This window comes from Berghia stephanieae, chromosome 9 (genome assembly GCF_034508935.2).
Source record: "Berghia stephanieae isolate SIO BIC M18660-M18661 chromosome 9, UCSD_Bste_1.3, whole genome shotgun sequence".
In the NCBI taxonomy this organism is placed as follows: Eukaryota; Metazoa; Mollusca; class Gastropoda; order Nudibranchia; family Aeolidiidae; genus Berghia; species Berghia stephanieae.
Window position 1 is genome coordinate 25,548,714 of NC_088368.1, and position 12,111 is coordinate 25,560,824.

The 12,111-nt window shown below is 36.5% G+C and overlaps 1 protein-coding gene across 4 annotated transcripts in view; it reads left to right on the forward strand.

Moving 5' to 3' along the window:
• Nucleotides 1-12,111, forward strand: part of LOC144979927 (neuronal calcium sensor 1-like) — a 152,728-nt gene that overhangs the window by 112,204 nt on the left and 28,413 nt on the right. The window lies entirely within an intron of this gene.

The window sequence follows — 12,111 nt, forward strand, 5'->3', positions numbered from 1 at the left end:
TCTCTCTCTCTCTCTCTCTCTCTCCGTCAATTATTCTCTCATTCTTCCTCTCTCCCTTCCTCTTTCCCCTCCCCTCTCCCTCCAGTTCTCTCTCGCGCACACAGGCACTCACACACACACACACACACACACACACAACGAGAGAGAGAGAGAGAGAGGGGGGGGGAGAGGGGGGAGAGAGAGAGGGGAGGAGAGAGAAACACACACACACACACAAATACACACACAAATAGACACACAATCGTACGTAGTGGCACTCACCAATGCCAATGTCAGTGTCAATTCTACATATCATTATGACAAGCCATACCTGTTTTGATTGTGTCATATCAAAGACCACTGACTTTCATTCCTCATCCAACCCATTTGCTTTTACCACCAGCCTTCATTCCATGCAGAGTTTTTTTAACCCTCTCCTTACCACCTACAGCAAAATCCTCACATTTAATTACGACGCAAAATACAATTTTTCTTATTCATATTTATATTGTACATCGCAATGATCTTTGTTAAATTAATAAGAACATAAATTTGTTTTTGTAGAGAGATTGTTTGAGTTTTAAAAAAATCATTTTCTACTGGGTAAGCCTGCCATTTTTGGAAAAGTACTGGAAATGATGATTATAGATAGTATGCGCTTGGCTAAGAAGCTCACAACATTGCCATCCGGAACAATAATGGACCAACACACAAAACTATGTATAACCATGAACTTTTGTAGTCGTAGGTAGGTCTGGAATATGTAACCTGTTCACTCAAATAGGTATTATGTCATTGTGTCAATGTTTTCATTGTGCGGCTATGTGGTCTTGTGGTCTGACACTCGCTTTCGGATCGGAAGGTCTGGGTTCGAGCCTCGCTCGGTGCGTAGTTGCATCAGTGGAAAAGACTCTTTACTCCCATTCAATCACCGTACTCATGTGTAAAATGAGTACCTGGCCGTTAACAGTGTTGTCCTGTCGGGAAAAAAATCCTGTAATATCGCATAACAGACGTTATGTCTCGTTCTTTATGGAGCGTGCTGCGGTCGGTGTCAATGTTGGTGTCTTCTGGAAAGAAAATACCTAGCGGCGTTAAAATGGTAAAAAAAAAATTAAAAACAACAAACAATTAATTGATTTCCACAATAACAGAATTTACGCTCATCTTCCTTGATAAAACACACTAGCTACTTACTTCTAAGTTTAATATTTCGAAAAATAAAAACTCGAGCTTTTACATAGAGCAATATTCACTAAACGTAATCAAAGCGATGTACAAAGTGTCCATGACCAACAGCAACACGTAACATGTAGAACGAGACATAACGCCTGTAAGGCGATACATATTACAAAGTGTTTCGACACAGACACAACGCTGTTGACGACTAGGTACTCATTGTACATCTGAGTACGGTGAGAGAACGTGAGTAAAGAGCCTTGTTTCCAAAGAGTCAACTATGCGCCGAGCGCGAGGCTCGAACCGAGGACCTTCCGATAAGAAAGCGAGTGTCACTCCACTAGACCACATAGCCTTCAGTCCACGTGTTGTTTATTTTAATCTCAGATCTATTATTGGTGATTATAACTTAATATCAGACCTGCCTACCTGGAATTGGAGGAAAAAATTCGTAGTTTTCCGTGATTGGAAAATAGTCGACACAATAAATACTCGTAAAAAATTGCCAATTTTTGTTTAAATACATTACATCAATCGTTTTAATTTCTTTAAATACTAAATCTGACAACATAACTTTACTTTAAAGAAGTTGATTGAATCAAAGCAACCCATAACATGTAGAACGAGACACGACGCCTGTTAGGCGATATTACATTTTCCCCCTCTTTTTACACATGCGTACGGTGAAAGAATGTGAGTAAAGAGTCTTTTCCAAGGGGTAATTATGTGCCGAGCTAGGTTCGAACTCAGGACCTCCCGATCCGAAAGCGAGTGTCAGACCACATCGGGCGCCGCACATTGAAAACACGTTTATTATTTTCTGTTTGTTTGTGCATATGCATATTATGTCCGTGAAGACGATTCTGTTTGACATTAATTTGTTTGTCTTTGTGTATTTGTGATTATTATTATTATTATTATTATTATTATTATTATTATTATTATTATTATTATTATTATTATTATTATTATTATTATTATTATTATTATTATTATTATTATTATTATTAAAATTATTATTGTCCTCTAATTAATCATTTAAAAAATCTCTATATTTCTTAATATAATAGAATCACAGATACATTTTCAAATGACATCCGCCCTGCCAATTCTAAAGAACCTAATTTATCTTGAATTCAGCGTTAATCTGAATTTTCTTATATTTATTATGTTCCGTTCCATCGCTTCAAAGAAGTTGGGATTAGGTTGATTTTGGTATTGATTCTAGTTGCGTTGCGGAAGACGGCTAGACACGGGATTAACACTGTTGGTTTTTTTTTTTTTTTTTTTTTTTTTTTTTTTTTTTTTTTTTTTTGACGAATCGCTTTTTTAACCAAAAAAAAATATTGACAGAAACCTTTTTATTTCATACGTCAACATATTAATAGTGACTCATCTACTCAAAGAGATCCTTAAATTGAGATATAAATTGATCTTTTATATAGAGCAATATACACTAAATGTGTTCAAATCGCTTTACAAAGAGTCCCTGAACAAAAGCAACACGTAACACGTGCCTAATAATGCCTGTTAGGCGATAGTAAAATTTACAATTTATTTTTTCGACAGAGACAAGGCTGTTGACGGCCAGGTACTCATTTTATACCTTAGTACAGTAAGAGAATGTGAGTAAAGAGTCTTTTCCAAGGACTCAACTATGCGTCGAGCGAGGCTTGAACCCAGGACCTTACGATACGAAAGCGAGTGTCATACCAATAGACCATATAGCCGCACAACAACAGCAACAACAAAACATTGACAGAAACCTTTTATTTCATACGTCAACAAATTAAATGTGACGCATCGTCTCAAAACGATCCTTAAAGATGCGGCTATGTGGTCTAGTGGCATGACACTCGCTTTCGGATCGGAAGGTCCTGGGTTCGAGTAATATTGCCTAACAGGCGTCATGTCCCGTCCTACATGTTAAATGTTGCTGTTGGCCAGGAACCCCATGTAAAGCGCTATGAGCACGTTTAGTGGATATTACGCTATACAAAAGCTTCAATTTTGAATTTATTTTTTAGATCGGAAGGTCCTGGGTTCGATCCTGGCTCGGTGCATAGTTGAGTCCTTGGAAAAAGCGTTTTACTCACGTTCTCCAACCACACTCAGGTGTAAAAATGAGTACCTGGCCGTTAACAGCGTTGTCTATGTCGAAAAAAATAATAATAATATCGCCTAACAGACGTCATGTATCGTTCTATATGTTACCTGTTCCTGTTGGTCAAGGACCCCTTGTAAAGCACTTTGAGCACGTTTAGTGGATATTGCGCTATATAAGAAGCTCAATTAAAAATAATAATAATAATAATAATAATAATAATAATAATAATAATAATAATAATAATAATAATAATAATAATAATAATAATAATAATAATAATAATAATAATAATAATAATAATAATAATAATAATAAAGATTCAATTTACAATTAGAAAGTGATAAGAAATATATGGGGTCCCGATAGCTCAGTTGGTAGAGTGCTCGCTTTACACGCAAAGGGACCAAGATTGATCCCCGGTGATGTCGATTTTTTTTGTTAATTTTTCTCATCTCCCTGTCTACCCATCATTTTATGGATAACTGGGTCTGTTAGATTTGGCGGAAAGCACTTTGCGATAGACTAGCGTTCTATCCAAAGGATAACAAGCAATTTTTATTTTCCATTTCACGCTATAGAAACAGGGATAACCTTCGGCTTCATGGGCCCAATTGGCTGTAAAGGACTAATTAATTAAGAACTATTAACTACGTCACGTCATTTGCAATGAAAGACATTGTATTTATTGCCCGTCTTAACTCACTCAACCCTAACAACGAATATATCCGTAGTATACCCGGGGTTACTTTTACCCCTTGCCTATTTATTACATTCTTCTGAGACAAATCATAGGCGTAGTAACAAAGCTAATGTTCTTAATTTTTACATGTTAATGGTAGTTGAATAAAACTATCTATGTACATGCTCAATTTTAATACACATTTTTCCAATGTTGAAAAGTAGCAAAAATCTCTAAAATTGAGTGAGTTAAGGAGTAGAAATTATCTCAAAATTTCATATTTGTGGCTATAAATTCAATTGCAAACACACTGTTCGTTCAGATAATATTATATATACCGGGTTGGGTTGAGAGTCCTGATATCTCATTTGGTAGAGCAGTCACTTTACAACCAAAGGGAACGAGATTGATTCCGGGTGAAGTCAATATATATCTTTTTTCTGACCCCCCTGTCCACCCATAGCAGTGATTGGGAAGCTTCGCCTGTTAGATCTTGAGGAAAGAACGTTGCGAAAGACTAGCGTCCTATCCAGACGGTAGCAAACAATTACATTTGCGCGTTTCACGCTATGGAAACTGGGATAAACTCCAGCTTCATGGGCCTAATAGGTCTAAAGAACTAACGCGATAGGTTTCACATGACACTCGACTTGTTAATAAGAGTCTAACCCGAGACTTCAGATAAATCTCACACTTAAGACCTTTTAACAAGTTGGCAATTATTTCAAGTCATCGATTTACGACGTAAAAAAAAACATTTTAAAAATTCGGCCAAATTGAAATTTTTAATAAGTTGTTTTTCTCACTGTGAGGTAGATAGATTAGTATTGGCTTTTCTGGCCAGATAAAGCAATGTCGATATTAGAATTTGGCTGGGATTTAGAGGTTGTTTTTTTTCCCCTGTAGAAATGGCTTCATCTATAATTAAAGGCGTCAAATCCTTGAATCTATCAATTAGAACATTCATCGGGATTTTAATTTGAAATAGAAATTATATATCCCATGATCAATGCCAGAAGATGATTATACAAGGCCTTTTGAATTTAAAAAATACGAGACTCTTTGAAATAATTGAAATAAAAGTAAATATGTATTGTGCGGTTATATGGTCTAGTGGTGTGACACTCGCTTTCGGATCCGAAGGTACTGGGTTCGAGCTTCGCGTTGTCTCTGTCAGAAAAAAAAATGTAATATCGCATAACAGGCGTCATGTCTCGTCCTACAAGTTAAGTGCCGCTGTTGGCCAGGGACCCCTTGTAAAGCGCTTTGAGCACGGTTAGTGGATATTGCGCTATATAAAAGCTTGTTTTTTAAAAAAATATTTATGCCTTTATAAAGAACATTACATCAACTTCACTTCCCTTCATAAGCTTTGTTGGAGTGTCGATAATCCAGTTGGTAGAGAACTTGCCATCCACATAAAGAGATCAAGATCGATCCAAGGAGCAGTCGACACTTTACACACATTAGCCCCCCCCCCCCCCCCCACACACACACACATACACACACACACACACACACACACACACTTGTCTCAAGTATAAGTAAATAAGTTTCTGGCTATAGGAAGTAACGGATATTATTAGAGTGTCAGCATATAAAGTACGCCGCTTATCAGGTGACTGGTACTGAAGGAAATGGAAATATGGTTCCATATGGCCTCCTGGGGGGAATAAATAAAGTATATTAAATCGCAATGAGCATGGCTGTTAACCAAGTGTAAATGTGATTTGTAATTGTTCATATTTTCATTTTCTCTTTATTTATTTATTATTATTTTTAAAATTTACGCCCTTCCGCCACATAAGATATCGTCGTCTAGGTATTTAACGAAGGAATATAGATAATTCATCAAACAAGATATCTGGTGTCAACAGGAATCGCGCATGTTATCCAAATGAGAAAATTGGGGTTTAATAATCTTGCTCAAGAAAAAAAAAACAAAAGTGCCTAAAGCGGGACTTGAACCCGGGACGTTCCTTGTCACAGACTTAGCCACTTGGCCACTTCACCCCCCCCCCCCCCCCCCTCCTTTCTCTTTATTTATGTTGAAGTTTGATGAAATCAAACCTCACTTTCCTCAATAAAAACCTCTAATTTAAGTTAATTGCCGAGACGTGTGTTACAGTAATCTGAATTATACGCATCGTGCACGCCAGAAATGAAAAAAAAAACATTGAATTATTATATAGCGCAATAACCAACAAAACGTGCTCTAAGCGTTTTACAAAGGGTCTTTGACCAACAGCAATACGTAAGATGTAGAACGAGACATGATGCCTGATAGGCGATATTATTTTTTTTCGACAAAAACAACACTCTTAACGGCCAGTTACGCATTTCACACCTGAGTATGACGAGAGAATGTGACTTAAGAGCCTTTATTAAAGGACTCAACTATGTCCCCGAGCGAGGCTCGAATCCAGGATCATCCGATCCGAAAGCAAGTGCCATACCACATGACCACATAGCCGCTATGAGTTAAGCTAAAACATAAACTTCACTCCGATATTGGCACGATTGGTTATACATCATACTGGCCTCTACAGGGTTCAGTGACCCTGACCGTCGACAGGAAAAGTGGGGAGGGGGGGGGGGGGTGATTATTTCAATTCAGTGCTTGTCATTGTTTGTCAATCGAAGCAGCAGTCGTAGCTTTCCTGAAGAAACTGGTGGTGGACAGGCATTCAGTGTATTAAAAACAATTGAGCTTTTATATAGCGCAATCAATATCCACTAAATGTGCTCAAAGGGCGTGACAAGGGGTCCCTGGCCAACAGCAACATTTAACATTTAGGACTGGACATGACGCCTGTTAGGCAATGTTATAATTTTTTCGGACAGAGATAACGCTGTTAACGGCCAAGTTCTCATTTTACACCTGAGTACGGTGAGAGAATGTGAGTAAAGAGCCTTCTCCAAGGACTCAACTATGCGCCGAGCGAGGCTCGAACCCAGGACCTTCCGATCAGAAAGCGAGTGTCATACCACAAGACCACATAGCCGCCGTATAGCCGCCGAATATATATTATTCGGGAAAAAAATCAACCTGCTATAAGTAGCACCTTGTCGCGGCCATATCGTACACTGCATTTTGTAAAATAAAAAGAAGGGGGAAAAAATAAATAATATGTATATTTGTTAAAATTTATTTATGCCCTTCCGCCACGATATCAAAAGATATCGTCGCCTAGGCATTCCACGAAGGAATATAGATAACTCTTCAAACAAGATGTCTGATGTCAACAGGAATCAGTCATGTTGTCCAAAGTGAGCAAATTGGGGGTTAATAATCTTGCCCAAGGAAAACAAAAACGAAAATGCCTGAAGCGAGGCTCGAACCCGGGACCTTCCGGGTCACACTGCAACCACTCGCCCCCTTCGCCTCCCATTATGTATATGTGTATATGAATTAATTTATTCTCACCTCATTCTGTTATATTCTCCGACAACGTTGTTTTATCCAACTGGAATCTTCATCAGGGAGGTTCTTTAAAAGTCCTAGTGTCTGGAAGGAATTTGAAGATTTTAGCAGGATGAAACAACGTTGTCGGAGAATATAACAGATTGAGTTGAGAATAAGTTAATAATTCGCTTCAATAAACTGTCGAGCACTCTACGTAATTCCAGCTAACTCCCCTTAACCATATATATATATATATATATATATATATATATATATATATATATATATATATAGGATGCGATTGGGTTCTAATCGTGCTAGATATTCTTAAGTATTCCGAGTTTGCCATAAAATGAACATTAAAAACGGACAAATCATTTCTTTTTTGTTAAGAATGATAGTTGGAATGTACACTTCTTCTATCATCTATGGGTTTGTTTGTTTTGTTTTGTTTTGTTTTTGTTTTTTTGCAGTATCTAATGAAACATGCTCTAAAACAAAAATATCCAAAAAGTCCATTCCCCATCTCCTTGCTTCTCTATCTCTCATTTTTTTGTCTTTTAGTATTGTTTTTGATATAATAATAATAATGAATCAAGTAAAGTTTTTGCGATAGTTCGAAGTATGTAATAAACATTGATAACCCGAATCTGTGTGTGATGTGTGAGGTATAAATGTGTGTCTTTGAATGTGTATATGTGTTAACATTGTTTCAATGTATAGATAGAATGCGCTTGGCTAAGAAGCTCACAACATTGCCATCCGGAAGTATAGCGGACCGACACATAAAACTCTTTGTAACCATGAACTTTTATAGTCTGATAAATACAGTTTACTAGAAATTACTCATAAACGCGGATGGCAAAAAAAAAACAACAAAACCAATAACAAAGACCTGAGTGACGTCAACTTCGTTATATCTATAATATGAAAAAAAATTGCAACCTAATATTTAAACATTTACGTTTCGACGTAAAATTAAAAATATTTCTACTCGCATTACTATAGCTATAAAGTTATCATTTGTCACCATTACACTTCTTAAAATCCCGCTATGATAACAGCAACGTTAAGTGACCATTCAAATGACCAGCTACTCTAACTGAGTGACCAACCACGATCTCCAACACTCTTAGAAAGGTCCCTGAAATCTCCTCGACACACTTCCCTTAATTCTCTTGTTTATTTCACGCCAACCACGGTCTCCTCTCCACTTATCTCTTTATCAATAAGTCAAGGGCCACAGCTCTGGTAAACCCACCTACAAAACGACCGATTGTGAACAACTTTAATTGGTTGATTTTGGTAAACTAGCTATATTAAATATTGATATTTCTGTTCAAAGACCAGCTTATGGAATATTATGTCAGATTTGTGCAGCTATGTGGTCTAGTGGTATGGCACTCGCTTTCAGTTGGAAGGTCCTGGCGGGGTTCGACGTCGGCACATAGTTGAGTCCTTGGAAAAAGGCTCTTTACTCACATCCTCTCACAGTACTTAGGTGTAAAATGAATACCTGGCCGTTAACAGCACTGTCTCTGTCCTACAAAAAGGTAATATCGCCTAAAAGGCGTCATGTCCCGTTCTACATGTTAAGTGTTGCTGTTGGCCAGGGACCCCTTGTATAGCGCTTTGAACAATTTTAGTGGACATTGCGCTATATAAAGCTCAATTTAATTTTTTTTTTTAATGAAGATTCCACAAATAACTTAGCTAGAACAGTTTTTGGGTATCTACAGGAATTCAACAAAGTTATCAACATGTTTTTAAATTTCATTTAATTTTTTTTAATATCGTACAACATCATAATCTTAAAGGGTTTTCTAGGATTACAGACCTTTAAATACCCTGTCATGCGCAGATATAAATAGATGTTAGTTTTATAGGATTATTTAAAATACTTTTATTTTGTAAGGACGTTGATAAATGGACTTGTTTGTCTATTCATCTTAACAACGCCAATACCACATTATCTCATTCGTCTGCAGTGCTTCATTCATCCTGTTTTGTTGATAAAGGGGAAACCGAAAACGTCCATTTCATCTGTTCTCGTATAGTATTAATTTGAAGCTTACATTCAATTTCACATTGTTATTTACTTTGTTGTGGTAGGTAGAGCACAAAGATATTTTATATATTGCGACCAACTTAGCCTTTGTGTTTCTTCTACTTTTATTTCTAAATTCACTTATAAAGGCCCGATTTATCCCGACATAATAATATTATGAGACGGTGGGTAACATATGGTTTTGCTGAAATATAACTGAAGCAATGTAAAGGTTTTTATCTGTATAAAAGTGCTATTGGTGCTGTGTTTTTAGTTAATATACGCACAACATCCGCCAGCCTGATATAACGTAAAACTATGTGTAATCTTTAACGTTTATAGTCTGATTGATAGAATTTAGTAAGAACTACTAAACAAAATGGCTGTCCCTAAGCAATAACAAAGAGCTGAATGACGTCAATTTCGTACCCTCTATAAAAACTCGTACTATTAATTTTAATGTATACATGTTCATCAATTCACGCTGAAAGGATCATGAAACATTGCCCATAATGTAGTTTTAAACACACCCAATTAAAAAATACCGAGAGCCTTACAACATCGGAAAACAATTTCACGTAAACGTGTGGTAAAACATTGTGATAAATTCTCACCAACTGAAGGGCCTGCTGTTTCAACGTGCCAGCATGTATTGAAGGACCCTTGTGCTGCTATAAGCCGATAATGGACCTCTACTTATGAAAGCAATACGGACGAGGGATAATAACTTAAAATTGTTGTAAAAACTAATTTGCTTATTATTTTTTTTTTCTTCTTCTTTAAGGGGCGGTGTGGGTCTAATTATTAGGAACATCCTTTAAAAAATTGATTTTGAGATTTTGGCGGAAAAAGTTATTTTATTATCTTAGAAATAATATTATTGAAGTCAACTTCTTAAAATAGACTATAAAGGCACGAAAAACACATTCGAAACGGGTACTGGTAGTAAGAAAAGTGTGAAAAACGGAAAGCTATTTTGCTATTTCCCAATATGTCATTTTTCTAAGGGTATGGGATACTGCGTCAAACGTTTCTCAGAATCTGTTCAATGAAATTGTCTGAACATTTCCTCAGTTATTACAAAGATAATGTATTATGTCACCATAGAGAGATTTATTTGATAAAGTATGTGTCTTTTGAATTATAATCTAAATTATAATTTTTTGACATCAATTTTGTCATAACATTTTGATTCTCAACTTTGCAATGTTGTAATAAAAGATCCATAAGCTGTAAAATCTCTCTATGTTGACATAGAGTACAATGTTAATAAGAGGGAAGAATATTGAGATTATTCCTTCATTAGTTTTTGTGGAATGTTTGCCACAAGATCGTTATATTTTTTTATGCCAGACCCCCAAATTAGGTCGCAAAACGGGTATCAACACAAATAATTTATATTTTTCACCCACATTTTTTAAGAACCTATAATGACGATACAGAATAGATAAAATCACCCCTTTTTAGGTAATTAAAAAAAAATTAATACTCAAATCGCCCCTTCAAAATTTATAGACCAGTTTTTTCTCCAATCAATTCCAAAGCATTTGGGAAAATATCACACCAAAACAAATACATTTTATTTTATTTTTATGACACATTAGTTTGTGCGGCTATGTGGTCTTGTGGTATGACACTCGCTTTCGGATCGGAAGGTCCTGGGTTCGAGCCTCGCTCGGCGCATAGTTGAGTCCTTGGAAAAGGCTCTTTACTCACATTCTCTCACCGTACTCATGTGTAAAATAAGTACCGTTAAATGCGTTGTCTCTGTATTTAAAAAAATTGTAAAATCGCCTAACAGGCGTCATTTCCTGTCCTATACGTTAAGAGTTGCTGTTTGGCCAGGGGACACCCTGTAAAGCGCGTTGAGCACGTTTAGTGGATATTGCACTATATAAAAAGCTCAATTTTATTTTTTTAAAATTATTTTTATCATTTAGTTATGTTACCAGACGGAATTATAGAATCCAGACTTCATTTTATACTAGTGATGCATTAGGGAGCAGGCACTGGTGTAAGATAAAGATCTGAAAACGTCTGTATGAAATGGTTCCAGACAGAGCAGAGAGAAAAATACAAGAAGAAAACAAACATTTCGGCTGTGAACTTTCACGCACCCTTGTGAAGACTACACTGCCGTACTCAGGAAAAACACATATTTAAAAATTTGACCAGAAAACTCGTCCTTCAAACATCGACCGATTTAAATTACCCTCATCTTGGCAAAAAAAAAACCCCTAAAACCAGGGACTTTGCAGAAGTCATTAAACTATATTAACCAGACAATAGATAGAATGAAGTTGACTCCACTCAGGTCTTCGTTATTGTTTTTGCCATCCGCGTTTATGAGTAATTCTCACTAACTATATTAACCAGACTATAAACGTTCAAGGTTACACATAGTTTTGTGTGTTGGTCCATTATATTTCCGGATGGCAATGTTGTGAGTTTATTAGACAAGCGCACAGCATTTAAATGAGGGGGAACGAAGAAGAAGAAGAAGAAGAAGAAGAAGAAGAAGAAGAAGAAGAAGAAGAAGAAGAAGAAGAAGAAGAAGAAGAAGAAGAAGAAGAAGAAGAGGAAGAAGAAGAAGAATTAGGTTCGCTCGTGTCTGAGACAAGTGCTCTCTACAGATTCAGCATTTATAGACCCCCGCTCCTAGTCCCGCCTTATTCCTCCGTCTGTGAATAAAGAAGAAATCAATGCACACAAAA